The 18,671-nt window shown below is 37.7% G+C and overlaps 1 protein-coding gene and 1 long non-coding RNA gene across 2 annotated transcripts in view; both read left to right on the top strand.

Moving 5' to 3' along the window:
* GPC5 (glypican 5) overlaps positions 1-18,671 on the top strand; it is a 1,486,194-nt gene that overhangs the window by 151,628 nt on the left and 1,315,895 nt on the right. The gene's annotated exons all lie outside the window — the stretch shown is intronic.
* Positions 816-13,845, top strand: LOC110123166 (uncharacterized). The gene is made up of 3 exons (XR_002309445.2): positions 816-962; positions 3,747-3,922; positions 13,474-13,845. It is a non-coding gene; the product is annotated as an uncharacterized lncRNA (long non-coding RNA).

Genomic DNA, 18,671 nt, shown 5'->3' with positions numbered 1-18,671 from the left:
AATGATCCAGACATACATCCCCCACCACCATTTGCCATGTATGGGTGCTAGGTCGCTTCAGTCGTGTCCAACTCTTTGCAACCCTGTAGACTGTAGCCTGTCAGGCTCCTCTGTCCATGGGGATTCTTCAGACAAAGATACTGGAGTGGGTTGCCATGCCCTGTTCCAGGGGATCGTCCCAATCCAGGGATCAAACCTGTGTCTCTTAAGTCTCCAAAATTGGCAGGTGGGTTCTTTACCACTCGTGCCTCCTGGAAAGCCCCATTCTTTCCCACTGGTTTTTAAAATAAAATCTTCACTTCTAAAACTGAAACACTAAAGCATTAAAATACAGAACGCTCATTTAACCCACTTCACAAAAGCATTGACAGATGATGTATCCCCTTTGTAACTATTTAAAGATAAACTGAGTTAACACAGACACCAGTTGTACATAGACAGAGGGATGCTTAACTGCAAGAACTCAAAAAACTCTATTCAGTGTTGTAATGGCAATTGACAAACCGTTGAAGACAGGAAGTCCCAAACATGGCTAAATATGGGTCACAGGATGAGTCAGGATAGAGAGACCAGCTGCACTTCACAACATGACAACTTGGATTGGGTAGGGTGGAGGGACTTGAAGACACCTGTTTGTAATAGGGGCAGTGTGATCCCTTAGCATGTGGCCTTTGCAAGGCACCATTATCTAGCAACTCATTACCAGGCAATGGTTACCAGGGTTAGAGCAGCCGTTAGAGGTCCTGCTTAACCGTTGGTGGGAGTCACAGAGGGCCCCACCCCTAAGCGAAAGCTGTCGTCAGCCGCCATTAGAGATCCTGTTTAGTCATTGGTCGACACAGCAGTTGGCCCCGCCTCCAAGCGTGCAACTGTCAGTGAGCAACCGTTAGCCGACCCATCTCACCCAATGGTCCCCAGAGTGGTGGTCAGTGATCGTTGGTGGCCGTCAGGTGGAGAGTGAGGTAAGAAGTGGGTTCTGGCATTCTTCTGGGGCTCTCCAGCTCACTTGGCCTCTGACTGGCAGGTGAGCTGGGAGACCCAGGGAGCAGGCTGGGGACTGTGTCCTGCAGGACTCCAGAGCCCTCACCAAGGCCACCCACTGGCGGGATCCAGTCTGTGAGGCGGCAGTGAGCCTATTTTTCTTCTCTGCCTCTGTGACCTTGAGGCCACAGCCGTCTGCAGTGGGACGGGGTCTGTGGGATCTGCCCCTATTTGGGTGTCCTGAGGAGCCTGAGGGCCAGCTGATTCCTGGACACCTGACTCCCTCAGCGGTGACAGCCCGTCAAGGTCTGGGGATTTGGCTCTGAGGGAGCCGCCAGCTGAGATCTACCTCTTCCGAGTCAGGACTGGGACCTCAGAGGATGAGAGTTGTGCGTTGGCACATGGCCGTTTCTTGTCAGGACAGAGAATGGCATTCCTTTGGTAGAGATTTACAGGAGCATTCTTACCTGTCCTCAGGAACACAGGCTCTGACACCATGAAGTTTGCAAGACTCACCCCACCCCTCCCTTGCCTTTCCTCTGTACAAAAGGGCTTTGTGAGAGCGCTTGGGGAGTTGGAGGCTTTTAAGGCAGGAGCCACCCGTCTCCTTGCAGGGACCTATAGTAAACCTTTCTCTGCTCCACACTCTCATGTTTTGGTGGTGTCACTGAACATCAAAACTGACTTGCGTTTTCGGTAACAGTTTGAAATGTTAACTGTGATGCATGAAACTGACTCTTACGTGATGAGTGTGTTACCAGGCCCAAGGTCTTCCTGCTCACTGCATGACAGGACAATAAATTGGGAGATGAGTTGTTGGAGCAAGGAATGATGACTTTAATTGGAAGGCCAGCAGATTCAGGAGATGGCAGACTAGCCTCTCTGAGAACCATCTCTTCTCTGTCTGGAGTCAGGGTCCCTTTTATATACACTTGGGAGGGGGAAGGGCTTTCAGTGGTATTGACCACTGGTGGAGCAGGACTGTTAACTGGTTGCTGGTTGACAGTTGCTCATTTGGTTGGGAGGAGGAACGCAATGGGGTATGGGATCAACTGGCCAAGTAGGACTGTTATAGCCACTGTCTGTCTCAGTGGAGCCAGGGAGGGAAGGGCCCCTCATGCCTTGGGTCACATCTGGGATCACTGCTACAGGGGGTGGAGGGTAGACACAGAAGGTACAGATCTGTACCCCAGAGGGCTTCATCTGTGCTGGGAGCTCACGCTGTGATCTGCCTTTGTGCAGTGTTCTCCATGATGGCAGCTAGGAGCTGGGAGGGCAGCTGGCTTTCTGGCACAGTTCCACTGTGCTGAGTAGCCTCCTTGTTTGCCTTGGTGTGCTCCACATAGCCCCTGTGACCCTAGATTGTAGGATGCCTTGCCTGAGCCGTGGCTGTTCCTCCGCTCTGGCCTCCACTCTCACTGTGGTTGGATTTGCTCTTCTGGCTGTAGCTGTAGTCTGATCTGCACCACCAGGAGCTTTAGGAGGCTGAATAGGGGGAGTAGCTGCCTCCTCCTTGACGGCAACCTGTCTGATTGGCCTGAGGGAACGTAGTCACTGTAATGGCTCTGGTTGTAGACTGTGCTGGTCTTGGTGGGACTGGTGGCCTGAGCCATGGGAGGGCTTCTACTCACTCCCAGACAGCTGTTTCTTTCAGGTATGTTTTGGGGGTGATGGTGAGTTGTAGTTGTCAGCTTAGTAGTGGGAACTGTAGCCGGAATAGTCACCACCAGCGTTGTTAGAATGCCCTCTGTTCCTATAGAACTGATTATAGCAGTGGTCATTGAGTTGCCTCAAAAAATGTGTCCAGTGGGAACTGCTGTGAACAATGATCACCATGTAATGGCAGAGCATCCTTCCATTTATACAACACAAGAGGACACGGAGGCAGTTCAGAACATGGTGTCCCACAGGGAGTGGACTCTCAAAGTCATGTCCCACTGGATCGCTGAGCAGGAGGAAGGCAGTGGCAATCATGCTGAATCTGAGAACGTGGATGTGCCCAAGAAGGATGAAAACAAAGGAAGTGGCCAGGGAGCAGAAGACAAAGCACATGACCAGAACCCTGAGGGGTGTGATGTGTGTTGGCCTCTTGGCAAAGGGCATGCTTCTCAGGGGGGACTTGGACCTGCAGCTGGTGCTATTGTGTAAGGAACCACCTATGACTGTCCTACTGGACAGGGTGGCTGACAACCTGGCTATCCACTCACTGCGTTACAGATGACGAGTATGAAACACGTGTAACTCTTAATAGCATTTTGCAGCTTCACAGTTGATTGCATACAGTTTCAACCTCTAATCCATTTGATTTTTTTTTCTTTTGCATATGAAAAGACAGACTTTATTGATTTTCCTCCTTTTCTTGTATTGGAATTTTTGCATAGATTCTCTATTCCACTCGCTCCCCATTCCTGACTCATTTTGGTATGGTGGCTCTATTGCCCAGGCTTGTGTTTTCCCTAAAATAGTTTGAGAAGATTCTTGGCTCTTCCTATCTCTCTTGGCACTAGATGGATTCTCCTGATGTAAACTGACTGAAGGGCTGGGTGATGTGGGTTTCACTTTAGCCAATTAGCTGTCCCTTGCAGATTGTGGAAGTAGTTAAATCTTTGGGAAATAAAACTTAAGAGGTAGGGCTTATTTTCTCCATATATTTGTTGAAATAGTGCCAATGAATCTGAGCTCAGCCAACTAAAAAGGATATACTATCCTAGAAGAGAGAACTATTAAATTACAAATTGTCTTTCTGCCACTTCTCCACCCCACAGGCTCAGAAATACCTTGGCCACTTGGAAAAAAGTTCCCTTGAAGAAAACTTCCATGTTCCTGTGTAATTTCTCTTTGATGAGCTACTGTTACATCCTTCTACTGTTGAATGCAAGGAACTCCTCATTTATTATTCCTTCTCTCCCTCTCTATGCCAGAAAATCATAGGATTATCTTGGTATGTGCAGAGCACATTTGATAATATTCACACCCATTGAGCACCTACAAATAGAAGTGAATTTGATAAAGGTAGTTAGAAAATATGTCCTATATCAAACATCATGTGGTAAGTTGCTTCAGTCATGTCTGACTCTGCATGACCCTATGAACTGTAGCATGCAAGGCTCATCTGTTTATGGGTTTCTCCAGGCAAGAATACTGGAGTGGGTTGCCATGCCCTCCTCCAGGGTATCTTACTGACCCAGGGATTGTCCATGTCTCTTCTGTCTCCTGCATTGGCAGGCAAGTTCTTACCACTAGCGCCACCTGGGAAGCAGCTAATGCTTTCTCTTATATTGGAAAGGCAGCAGTGATGCCCACTAATACATCCAAAAATGCTGTTGGATATATTAGTATAATAAGGCAAGCAAAAGAAACAAAGAGTATACCAAGAGTATACAACATATACCAAGAGTATAACAGATGTTAATTTCATCAATATTATGATTTTTAAAAATTCTATAATTATTTACATACTTGAAGTAATAAAAGTATTAAGTGAAGTTTACTGAAGTCATGGACATAGGTCAAGATTAAAACACCATTTCAATGTACTAACAATAAACTAAAACTAGTTTAATATAAAGTTTTATAAATTATATAAATTTTAATTTATATATAATTTTAATATAAATTAAAAATGAAATAAAAATAAAAATTCAAAATAGATGCCATTCACAGTAGAACCAACAATATCAGATATCTACGACTGACAAAACAGCTCCAAAGGATAGTGAAATACTATTGAGAAAATACTGATTTATAAGCTCAAAGCAGTCTGAATAAAAATTGTGTTTTTTTTTTCTGGTAGAAATTGAAATGCTGATTTTAAAATTTATATGTAACATTAGCACTTTTGAAGGAGGAGGTGAGATGGCTTATGCTTTCTGAAACCAAAACTTTTTAATAAAGTTTGCAAGCTTGATGTGCTGCAGTCCATGGGGTCACAAAGAATAGGACATGACTTAGCAACTGAACAGCAACAACAGTCCATAACATAGGGTTCACAAGGTATAGAAACATATCCACAAATATATGAAAATTTAAGATTATTTCATTATAATAAATATTAATAAATATTGCTGATTCAGTTGGACAATCCAAAGGGGAAAAACGAAACTTGACCCCTAATACCATTTACACAAAAATATCAATTTTGAGTGAAATGTTGACTTAAAGGAAAAATACTGTGAAGATTTTCATTGGAATAAGGAATGATTTCTTAAGCAAGACATAAAAATCATTAACCATATTATTTGAGAAGACTGAAAATGTGGGCTACGTTAAAACTGAAAACTACATAGAGAATGGAAGGTAAATTAGAGTTCGAAGATATTTTTGTAACACGTATATTTAAACATAGTAAAAAAAACTTGAGTGGTTACTTCACAAAGCAGAAAATCCAAAAGATCAATAAGAAAGTTATTCAAGCTCAATTAGTAGCAGAGAAATGTAAAACAGTGGCTCAAATGTTATAAAAGACTAACAGTACTAAATGTTGGTAAAGATGGTGAACTCTCATGCACTACTGGAGAGAAAGAAAATGAGTATAGTCATTTTGGAAACAGTTTACTAATATAGTACACATGCATATTCTAACCCAGCAATTCTACTTCTGAGTGTATACCCAACTTATGCATATGCATGAAAACCAACAAGCTATAGAGGAATGTTCATAACAACATTATTATAATAGTAAAATAATAGACTATTCATATGACCATCAATACTAAAATGAATGACTAGTTTGTAGTCTACTCATTCAGTGAAATATTATGCAGCAGTGAATATGAATGAACTGAAACTAACATGGATGATTCTTATAGTCATAATGCTGAGTGAAAGGAACTGGGTATATGGGATCTAATCAAATTTAAAAGCAGAGTGAAGAAAACCATCAACAAAATGGAAAAGCAACCTACTGAAGGGGAGAAGATATTTGCAAACAATATGTCTGGTGAGTTAATATTAAAAATAAACACAAAATTCATACAACTCAATATTAGTAAAAGGCAACAACCTGTTTAAAGGTGGACAGAAGAGCAACCTGATTAAAAATTGTCTCAACAGACATTTTTCCAATAAAGACATACAGATGGCCAACAGGCACATGAAATGACCCTTGACGTCACTAATCGTAAGTTTTACATGTTCTTGAACTTTATGTTAATAGGATATGTGTAGTTCTTTTTTGAAGTTCCTAATAGATAATTGACTTTTTTTTGAAGAAGAGTTCAAAGAATGTTCAAACTACCACACAACTGCACTCATTTCACATGTTTGTGATGTAATGCTCAAAATTCTCCAAGCCAGGCTTCAACAGGATTGAACTGAGAACTTCCAGTAGTTTAAGCTGGATTTAGAAAAGTCAGAGGAACCAGAGATCAAATTGCCAAAATCCTTTGGATAATAGAAAAAGCAAAAGAATTCCAGAAAAACATCTACTTCTGCTTCATTGACTATGCTAAAGTCTTTGACCATGTGGATCACAACACACTGTGAAAAATTCTTAAAGAAATGGGAATACCAGACCACCCTACCTGCCTCCTGTGAAACCTGTATGTAGATCAAGAAGCAACAGTTAGAACTAGACATAGAACAACAGACTGGTTCCAGATCAGGAAAGGAGTATGTTAAGGCTTTATATTGTCACCCTGCTTATTTAATTTACATGCAGAGTATATCATGCGAAATGCCAGGCTGGATGAAGCCCAAGCTGGAATCAAGATTGCAGGGAGAAATATCAATAACTTCCGATACACAGAAGACACCACCCATATGGCAGAAAGTGAAGAAGAACTAAAGAGCCTCTTGATGAAAGTGAAAGAAGAGAGTGAAAAAGTTGGATTGAAACTTAACATTCAAAAAACTAAGATCATGGCATTTGGTTCCATCACTTAATGGCAAGTAGATGAGGAAACAATGGAAACAGTGACAGACTTTATTTTCTTGGGCTCCAAAATCACTGCAGATGGTGACTGCAGCCATGAAATTAAGACATTAGCTCGTTGAAAGAAAAACTATGACAAACCTAGGCAGCATATTAAAAAGCTGAGACGGTCTTTGCCAACAAAGGTCTGTCTAGTCAAAGCTATGGTTTTTCCAGTCATCATGTATGGATGTGAGAGATTGATGTTTTTAGATGTAGTGTTGGAGAAGACTCTTGAGAGTCCCTTGGACTGCAAGGAGATCCAACCAACCCATCCTAAAGGAAATCAATCCTGAATATTCATTAGAAGGACTAATATTAGTTAGTTCTAATAATAACTGATATTTGTTGAAGCTGAACTTCCAATACTTTGGCTACCTGATGTGAAGAGCCAATTCATTAGAAAAGACCCTGATGCTGGGAAAGATTGAAGGCAAGAGGAGAAGGGGATGACAGAGGATGAGATGGTTGGATTGCATCACCAACTCAATGGACATGAGTTTGAGCAAGCTCTGAGAGATGATGAAGGATAGGGAAGTCTGGCATGCTGCAGTCCACGGGGTCCCAAAGAGTGGGACACAACTGAGTGACTGAACAACAGTGATATTTGTTCCAGGTGGTGGTGTTAGTTCCAGGTGGTGGTGGTGTTTAGTCACTAAGTCATGTCTGACTCTTTGCGACCCCATAAATTGTAGCCTGCCAGGCTCCTCTGTCAGCGGAATTTCCCAGGCAAGAATACTGGAGTGGGTTGCCATGCCCTCCTCCAGGGGATCTTCCCAACCCAGGGACTGAACCCGAGTTTCCTGCATTGCAAGTGGATTCTTTACCGCTGAGCCACCAGGGAAGCATAGTTGTTCAATATCTTTATAGATTATACTCCAAACAAATTTACTATAAAATATTAACTATATTCCCATGTTGTACATTACATGCTTATAAATTATTTATTTTATATATAATAGTTTATGTTTGACTCAGAACAGTAGTTATGTCTGGGGAGGAAGGAGGGTAATAAGAAGTTCGATAGAGAGAGCTTCCCTGGTGGCTTAGTCGGTAAAGAATCCACCTACAATGCCGGAGACCTGGGTTCAACCCCTGGGTTGGGAAGATTCCCCGGAGAAGTGAATAGCAACCCACTCCAGTATTCTTGCCTGGAGAATCCCATAAACAGAGGAGCTTGGTGGGCTGCAGGCCACGGAGTTGCAGAGTCATACACAACTGAGTGACTAATCACAACACAGCTCAGAGAAAGCTTACTGGATACTGGTAATGTGCTTTTCAGAAGTGTTGGTGCTGAGCTGTACACTACTGGTGTGTGTTATATTTTTAAAATTCAAAGGGAATACACACAGAATTCAGAGTTCTATTTCTGCTACATTTTTCCTGAGGTGATTTTTTTTAATTGTAATATTTTTATTATATTACGTAAAGATTACTTTGTCTTCAGTTCAGTTCAGTTCAGTCACTCAGTCGTGTCTGACTCCTTGCGACCCCATGAACCGCAGCATGCCAGGCCTCCCTGTCCATCACCAACTCCCGGAGCCTACCCAAACTTGTGTCCATTGAGTCAGTGATGCCGTCCAACCATCTCATCCTCTGTTGTCCCCTTCTCTTCTTGCCTTAAATCTTTCCCAGCATCAGGGTCTTTTCAAATGAGTCAGTTCTTTGCATCAGATGGCCAAAGTATTGGAATTTCAGCTTCAACATCAGTCCTTCTAATGAACACCCAAGACTGATCTCCTTTAGGATGGACTGGTTGGATCTCCTTGCAGTCCAAGGGACTCTCAAGAGTCTTCTCCAACACCACAGTTCAAAAGCATCAATTCTTCGGTGCTCAGCTTTCTTTATAGTACAACTCTCACATCCATACATGACCACTGGAAAAACCATAGCCTTGACTAGACAGACCTTTGTTGACAGAGTAATCTCTCTGCTTTTTAATGTGCTGTCTAGGTGGGTCATAACTTTCCTTCCAAGGAGTAAGTGTCTTTTAATTTCATGGCTGCAATCACCATCTGCAGTGATTTTGGAGCCCAGAAAAATAAAGTCAGTCACTGTTTCCCCATCCATTTGCCATGAAGTGATGGGACCGGATGCCATGATCTTAGTTTTCTGAATGTTGAATTTTAGGCCAACTTTTTCACTCTCCTCTTTCACTTTCATCAAGAGTCTCTTTAGTTCTTCTTCACTTTCTGCCATAAGGGTGGTGTCATACTTTGTCATATTAATATATTAAAACATGGAAACCTGAGGGGAATTTTGGAAAAGGTAAAACAAGAAGTTATATTCTTTAAAAAATGAATTTCTCAATCTTATCCAAGATTGTCTTTGTATTGGCTCTCCTTCAGGCTTAAATTAAATATATATCTCTGCTTTAAACATGATAGTCAGATTGTTTCCTACTCACAATAGAGCCAGCTTTATTTAGGCAATATGGGTTTTGATTAGTTTGAGGTTGTAAAATGGAAACATCTGGTAGATAAGTAACCTTACAAAAGAAAATGGAAATTAATTTAGATATACATTAAATAAATTTAGGGGAATGGGCTAGGTATATTTAAATATGTAGAAAAAAACTTTCATATGAACAAAAATCAAAATTGTGTCTCTTAGTGACGTGCTAAAATTATGGAGAGGCCACAAGAATTTCTAATATCTTTTAGTAGAATTTGTATAAGAAATTTTATTTTCAAGCTGCTACAATAACCCGTTGTTTTACTGAACAGCTCACTTAAACTTCTTGTCTTCCATGAGTTTTTAGGATGGTATATTTATTTGCTGATAACAAAAAATTTTATTTACTATTAAATTTTATTTAATTTTGTTAAGCTATTATCTTTATTAAATATTATTTAATTTTCATTTTAGGCTATTATAGTACTATTTGAATGGTGGTGGTGGTTTAGTCACTAAGTCCTGTCTGACTCTTGCAATCCTATGGACTGTAGCCTGCCAGGTTCCTCTGTCCATGGGATTCTCCAGATGACAAAACTGGAGTGGGTTGCCATTTAATCTGTTATTTATAGATAGATCTTGCTTCAGGGTCTTTAACAATATTGCATAAATATGCAACTAAATTGATGATAATTTTTTAAAATGTCTTCTTGTAGACAATAGAGTTCCTCAGTATCTGGTAAATGATCTTATCATGTGTTTTTCAAGTGTGTATTTATGCATAGTAGAAGAAAATATTAAAAGTAAGGAATATGTGTGTTGGTATCATTGTACAAAATGCATTTTTACTTAATAGTAGAACAGTTTATCTAAGGAACAGTCCTTTTCACTTAACCTTGAAATCTACATCTCTTTATTCTTTCTTTCTTCATTTAGATAATCATGCAGCAAATATTTTGTGTGTGTGTATCTTATTCCTTAGATTGTTTCTTATGAAACTTTTTACAGACTATGAGAGTACGCTGATGTTTCTAGTCTTAATCATTACATCACATTTTTGAAATGTCATCATTTTGTTTTCACTATTAGCTTTTATATGAATATTCTTTTTCTAATGAGTTTATACATTTCTGAAAGCAGGAACCGTGTGTGCTTGTTCTCCCACATATCAAGGAACACAATGTACTCAGGACAGCTTCATTGAATAGAGTTGTATTGTTAAAGATTTAAGCTTGTATTATTAGTAAAGTCCAACATTTTGGGGCGATCATTGTTGATAAAATTTCTTCTGCATTGTGTATTGTCCCTGCTGTAGTGCTATTAAAGTAATGAGATTTCTGGTTCAGTACTCATAATATGGAACCTCACAGTAAGAAATTATAAAGAAAAGTTTCAAATCAGCTTCAGTGCTGGTTTTGAATTTAAACCAGGGCAAATTTACTATGCTACTTTACACAAACTGAGTGTGTTTGCAAGAGTGAGTCAACCAGGAGATACTGAAAGTACTGGTGTAATGTTCTTTTTACTGGGAGTCGGAGAAACATCCTTTCAACCAGAGTGGTCTTGCATTTCCAAAGAGTGGCTAGTAGTGTTCCTACATCAGAAATCCACACACACAACCATGGCAGATATTCTTAAGATTCAAGTTTAAATATGACCTTTAGGATTCACTCCCTCACTTTCTAGCCACAAGTAGGGATATCAGATTGTTCTGAAGTTCATACTAGTTAAAAACAAGTCCCTGGGATCACACTGTCCAGTATTGTGTGGACTTGGGAGGGTTTTTAAACTCTGAGCCTCATGTTACATATGTAAGTGGAGATGATGATGCCTTTTTTAATGGGAAAATTGTGAGCAATTGAAGAGATAAAATCCTAAACCATTTTTCCTTCTCTCTCCACCGGTGATATATACTGTACTCTCATATTTAAAAAAAAAGTAGGTGAGAACAGTCTAACTTTTAAGAATTCTGACCCCACATTTCAATTTATAATATCAATATTCATCCATCTCCAAACATGAGGACCTGTCTTCCTTGATAAGTCAAATGTTAGACCTATACTCCTGGTCTTTTCCCTCTTTGCCTTTATCACCTACTAGCATCCTTTATCCCTTTTTTCATGTGTTTTCAGTTTTTCTTGTTCCAGTTTCTCTTTCTTTTCAGGCTGCAAAATAAGTTTTAAGTTATGTTTAATTTGGGAGTCATCTGAATTCATCCTTCATTGTTTCTCCCCCAACCTTTCCAGCAAAATTAGAATAATTTCTACTCACTGTATGGGTATTATAAAGTTTTTCAATAGTGTATTAATATTAATAAATCAAACTTGTAGAATTTTTCTCATTACCTCTTCAACTCACCAACCTGACTTTTTTGCCCATTTTATTGAAATGGCTTTGTCAGAGATCACCCATGACCATTGTAAGATCCCATTTTCCAGTGACTAACATCCAGTGACATAACATCTATGCAATATTTGATCTCTATCATTATCTCTTCCTACTGTTGACAACTCCTTACTTCTTAACTCTTTTCTAATCCTCCTTCCTTAAAAAAAAAAACAACTCTTCTTTTGACTCTTATTTATCCTCTTAATTATAAGTATTGTGTATTTCCAGGGTTTCACCCCTTACCTTTTCTCATTCTTGTCTTTTTTACCTCCCCACCCCCTCAATGGTTTCATTTACTTCTAGCCTTTTAACACTCATCAATGTTCCAATGACTTTCCAGTCTGAATTTTGAGATCAGGTCAACTATATACAACTCCAAAGCCTGGATGAAAACAGGCTGTTGTATGTCGCATAATCATCTCAAAGAGAACATCCCCAATTTTGCCTCCTCCATTACACTTTTCTAGATCAGGCCTTCATCCCGTTTAGTTTGGACCAGTGCAGTTATCTCTGATTTAGTCTCACTATTTCAAGTAGTGAGAAGGACATGAAAGGAGAGGTCTATAAATGCATAACTGAGAATTCCATTATAATTTCCCCAACATGCAGAAAGTTACTGGTTAGTACTAACAGAGTCAAAGGGACAAGAACGGGATTTTTAGTCCCTCTTTCTGAAAATCAGTTTTTTTCATTTTAAATATATGCAAGTTTGTGAGCTGTTTTACATAGATCCTTGTGTGCCTGTATGACTGGAAATACTCTATTAGGTAGTTTATGTAATTTATATATGTATATCAATAGTTCATGATTAGACTCAGAGGTGAAGAGATCCAAATTACTTCTTTAGTGAATATTAGAAATTTTAATATTTTTCCTTGCTAAGTTTATGGCTATTTGTGGGTATCTTTTATGAAGAGACTATATTAAGTATTAAATATTATTTAGTCCATTAGTGTGTTACCTTGGGGTCTGATAATTTAGTAATCATATAATTTATGTCAAAAATCAAAAGCTTACTTTTAAAAGTGAGGCAATATGCTACTGAATTTGTGGTTTATTTATAGCTCACTAAGTTCAACATATTATATTTTATCAATATGTTTGATCCTTCATATTTCAAACTGCTATTTATTCTTGTGAGTCATGGATGTACTCAGAAAAGGAAAAGGAAAAGTTCTTGATATGAAATTTGAATGATCAAATTATTCTTATATCAAATATCAAATAAATACAAAATATCAAGTAATATGTCCAATATATTCGTGAAGAATGTTTTATTTACCTTTTACTTTTCTATTATAAAGACTGATTTCTAGAAATGTTTGTGATTAATAAAGCCTTTGAACTATTCCTGTCTTAGTCCATTCGGGCTGCAAAAACAAAATATTGTCGACCAGGCAATTTATAAATAGCAGAAATTTATTTCTCATACTACTTGTGGCTGGAAAGTTCAAGAATAAGCAATTTGTAGACTATTTAATGAGGGATGGCTTTTGCCTTCTTACTATGTCCTCACTTGGTAGAAGTGGTGAGAGATCTCTCTGGGTCTTCTCTTATAAGGTCACTTATCCTATTGAGGGCTCTGCCCTTGTGACCTAATCACCCCTCAAAAATCTCATCTCCAGATACTATCATATTCAAGATTAGATTTCAACGTATGAAATTTATAGGAAAGTAAATATTCAGACCATTGTAAATCTCCTTAATAACATTTGATTTCCCTGCTTGTTTAATAACAATTTACAAATCTAACTGGAAAAGTGAACAAATGTAATATTGTTTCCTCTATTTTCTCTTAGGAAAATATGTCCATTGTTACATAGTTTTATCTGTGTGCATATGTCACAGCAGCAAGAATTGAGCAAGTTTATTTGGGTTTCTTTCACCTACCATTTGTAAGCATAAAAGTTTATTTAATTAAATTATTGTATCCTTTCTTGTATATTCATAAATTTAGTAGTCTTTTCTGGTATATTAACTATAAATATAATATTTTTTCTCAAGAACATTGAAATTTTAAAACAAAAATGTGGTTTGTTGACATTTTTGTGTTATTTGTAACCATTTTATCATGACTATAAGCATTATTATAACTAATGGGTGAAATATTCATCTCCTTTATTTCAAAAACATCTCCAATTCCTATTTTAAAGGAATTTAAATAGATATGTTGCCAGGATAATATTATTTGTACTCTAAAGCTTTCATTTTTATCTATAAAATGATGTAATTTGATCACATTAGAAACAAAAAGCTATAAATATCAATCTGTTTTGTCCTGTGCTTGTTATCTTCAGAACAATGAAACAAAATTGCAATTTTTCTGTAGTTTTTTGTTTGTTTTGACTTGTGTGATGAATTTAGACACTGTTAGATAAAATGCTAATGTTTTCTCTTAAGTACCTTTCTGTGGCTTCTGTTTTTTCACTGATCTTTTTTTGAGGTTTTGGTAATTTGCACCATCATATTTTACAATTCAGTGAGAAACAATATTATACCTCAAAGCAGCCTGCATTTTGTTATTTTTTTCTCTCAAGGATGCTTTTTTATATATCATCATTTGTTTAATTACTTTTAGACTCTGTAAATAATTCATTTCTCTGTACTGTATATACTTTTTAAGGTTTTTAAATTCTGAACTTAAATATGAGTGATATAAAATAGTTGTGAGTGCAAACTGATTCTAATGTTTATTATGGGGGTCTAAAGACCCAGTATAGCCCACACAATAATGAAAGAGAAAAACAAGATTAGAGAATGGACACTATCTGACTTCAAGACTTACTATAAAGCTATAGTAATCGAGACTGTAGTATCAGTGAAAGAATAGACAAAGAGATCAATGGAACAGAATGGGGATTGCTGAAACAGACTCACATGGTCAGCTGGTCTTTGGAAAAGAATCAAAAGCAATATAGTGGAACAAAGATAGTCTTTTCAACAAATGATGCTGTATCAACTGGACATCATATGCAAAAAAGTGAATCCTAATATAGACCTTACACCTTTCACAAGCATTAACTCAAAATTGACCATATACCAAATGTGAAATACAAAACTGCAAAACTTCTAGAGGGTAACAGAAGAAAGCCTTGGGTATGGTGATGAATTTTTAGATACACTACCAATGGCATGATCCATGAAATAAGTAATTGCTCAGCCGGACTTCATTACAATTGAAAAATTAATGCTCTGTAAAAGTCAATGTGAAGAGAATAAGTCAAGCCACAAACTGGAATAAAATATGATAAGTCTGATGAACTGTTATTGATACACAAAGAACTCTTAAAACGCAACAAGGAGAAAATAGCCCAATTAAAAACTAACCAATGGTCTTAACAGATGCCTCACCAAAAATGTACAGATGGTAAGTAAGCACTTGAAGTGATGCTCTTCATCATATATCATCAGAAAAATGCAAATTAGAACAACAATGAGATACACACCTATTAGAATGTCCAAATTCAAAACACTGGCAAGACCAAACACTGGCGAGGATGTGGTGTGGAGCAACAGTAGCTGTCATTTATTGCTTGTGGAAATATGAAAAAATGGTACAGCCACTTTGGGAGATAATTTGATGAATTCCCACAAAATATACGCTCACCATATGATTCAGCATATCACACTCCTTAGAATTTTCCCATAGGTGATGAAAACTTATGTTCACACAAAAACTTGCACAAGGATGTTTATAGCAGCTTCGTTTGTAACTGCCAGAACTTGGAAGCAATGAAGATTGCATTCAGTAGGTGAATAGATAAATAAACTGTGGTACATCCAGGCAATAGAATATTATTTACTGCTAAAAAGAAATGAGCTATCAAGCAATGAAAACACATGGAAAAACTTAACATGCTTATTACTAAGTGAAAGAAGCCAAGCTGAAAAGGCAATTTACTGTATAATTCCAATTATGTGATATTCTGGAAAAGGCAAAACTGTGGAGACAGGAAAAAGATCCTTGGTTGGTAGGAGTAGAGACGGTGGGGGAGACGAATAGGTAAGAGCCCAGAGGATTTTTAGGGCAGTGAAACTACTCAGTTTGATGCTCTAATGATGGATGCATGGTAATACGTACTTATCCAAATTTGTAGGATATACAACACAATATTGAACCCTAAGATAGAATATGAACTTGGAATGATTATGATACATCAATGTAGGTACGTCGGTTGTATCAATATAGTACTCTGGTGGGGGATGTTGTCAATGGAGGAGGCTATGCCTGAGCACGGCAGCAGGTATATGGGAAATCTCTGTCTCTTCCTCTCAATTTTGCTGTAAACCTAAAACATCTCTGAAAAAGAAAAAGTCTACAAAAAAAAATAGTTGGGTAGAATGGGAACAAGATACTAACAGTAGCTGAGTAAAATTTAATAGCATGTTTTGGATTCCCATCCATTAAACCACTACTGCCCTTCCCAGTATTTTAATTTTATAGGATGATTCCTTTTCTCCTCTTTGAAATTTTCACTAATTTCCCTTTTGATTCATTTTGTTTTTCCTTTTTCCTCCAAGTCTTTCTACTAATCATTAATGTTCAATTCATTAGGTAAGCAATTATTTATGGAAATAGTTTAACTCTATGATTTAACCTCCCCTGAAAGTGACATGGGCTTCCCAGGTGATGCTAGTGGTAAAGAATCCGCCTGTCAATGCAGGAGACATAAGAGATGTGGGTTCCATCCCTGGGTCGGGAAGATCCCTTGGAGGAGGGCATGGCAACCCACTCCAGTATTCTTGCCTGGAGAATCCCATGGACAGAGGAGCCTGGTGGGCTGCAGTGCATAGGTTTGCACAGAATTGGACACGACTGCGACTTAGCATGCACGTACGCACAGAAGTGAGACACAAGACCTCCTAGTGGTTACATGCATGAACTTTGGAACCAACTGCCTGAAATCAAATCCTACATAACGGTGTGACTTGTACAATTTACCAAACCTCTCTCTGTGCTTTTCTCATCTGTAGGATAGGGATGATATGCAACCCACTTCAGGGGGTCCTTATGAGCATTATATTGTTGATATTAGCAAGGTTCTGAGAACAGTGTGAGAACTTTTGAACACCTCATAAGTGTCTAAGAAATATGCATGCTTTTCATTTGCTGCTTCCTATTCTTACATTCTTTCTAAGTAGAAGAAATACTTCTTTTCCTCTCTGAGGCTAAATCTTCAACCTGAACTCTAATTCTCAATGCCTCTTACCTTCTCAATTTCTTCTTGGCTTCATGAATTATCTCCAAATTCTTTTTGGGACCAGACACCATGCTCCTGTCATGCAATATTTGTAGTATGACATTTCTGGTCCTTTATATATGATTATCCCTTTGCACAGATCTGTTTTTCCCACCTTGTATGCTTAGCCTGATTTGACTCATTCGAATTTTTTCTGAGTCTCACGTCTTTAACCTTGTCTATGGCAGAGTCCCAGTTGCATACTTCCATCACAGCCTTTGCCCCCTTGCCTTATACATGTTGCTTTACTTGCCAATGTCCCTAGCAGAAATGAGTATTCTTTGAGAGAAATGATGATCATGACAGAAGGATTGGCCCAAGTTATATGTTTTTACGGTTAGTTTACGAATAGTTGACTGTTTGAATTTGATAAGCACCTTATTTCTAGTTTACTGTCATATGAATTCATTTCAATAAAATAATGTGTGATTTGACAACTAGCAGAGATTCTGTTTCCAGCATGATTAACCAAGAAATGTGCTCTCACCAAGAAATTAAAAAATCAAAGACTGTTACTTAGCAGACCAAATAACAAGGATAACAGCTTTATTTTCGAACAAATTCTTATTTGAGAGAGTCTCATATTCCATTTATTATACAATCAACTCTTTTATGTTTTAGAATGACCAACAATTTAATATACTCCATGGTATCATCTGTTTTCATAGCTTTTTCTAGGAATTAATTTTCTCTTGAAGTCAGTGCAGATTATATTCTATAGCCAGAGGTGATGAATTAAAAAATAATGTTATGTCACCTTATTACAGAAAAAAAATGTTCTTAAGGGTTGTTAGTTTCTGTGACTCAATGTCCGGATATATGTCAATAGTATGTGGCTAACGAGGATGTTTTCAAAGGTTTTTGGTAGTTTAATCTATGCATTTTCAACCTATTGGACATATGGTTTGGTAATAGGAATTTGTTATTCCATTGGTCTTGTCTATATTTGTTTGTCTTTGAATGAAAACAGAACTGACAGAATTGTCAATGTAAATGGGAATGTACTTAGCCTGTTTCTCCTTGAACTTTGCAGGCTTAGCCCTTCAGCATTGATCTGTTATAGGGTTGATAAGCCTGACCTCAGGTAGGTTTGGTAATTTATTGTTATGTTGCTTATCTTATGTCTTCTGTTGCTTAAGTGGTCCAGACATGGAAACAAACCTAGGGGGGAGCTATTTTCTGTTTCTTTTTCTTATTTCCTAAGTGGAATATATTTTTTTGAATTTTTTTTCCATTTATTTTTATTAGTTGGAGGCTAATTACAATTTTTTAAAAATTTTTATTAATTACAGTTAGCCTTTAAAATTTCTTTTGAATTAAGTTAATCTTTAAAAATTTTGTAATATAAAATTTAAAGGTTATAGGTATCCCTTTAATACCACTTTAGTTGCCTCATCATAAATTTTTGTCTCTAGTATTACTTTAATTTTTGTTCATTTTGATATATTTAAAGATTTTATTATGATTTGTTACTTAATTTCTGAGTTATTTAGACATGCATTTTTGAGTTTCAAAAATGGGAAGTTTTAATGTTTTTTTGTTGTTATTGGCTGCTTCTTCCTCTTACCTTTTCCAAATTGTTGCTTGTAGTTATCCCCATTCTCATCTATACTGTACATAATTTTCTCTTCTACTGCCTGAACTTCACTGTAAGCATATATGTTTGTTCTAGTTTGTGTTCTATTTCAAAAAAAGCAAATGACACTTTTGACCCCACATTACCCTTTGTAAATATCATTTCTTACCTCCCCTTTATG

The sequence above is a fragment of the Odocoileus virginianus genome, chromosome 8, assembly GCF_023699985.2.
Source record: "Odocoileus virginianus isolate 20LAN1187 ecotype Illinois chromosome 8, Ovbor_1.2, whole genome shotgun sequence".
NCBI lineage: Eukaryota > Metazoa > Chordata > Mammalia > Artiodactyla > Cervidae > Odocoileus > Odocoileus virginianus.
This window is presented reverse-complemented; position numbering and strand designations above follow the sequence as displayed.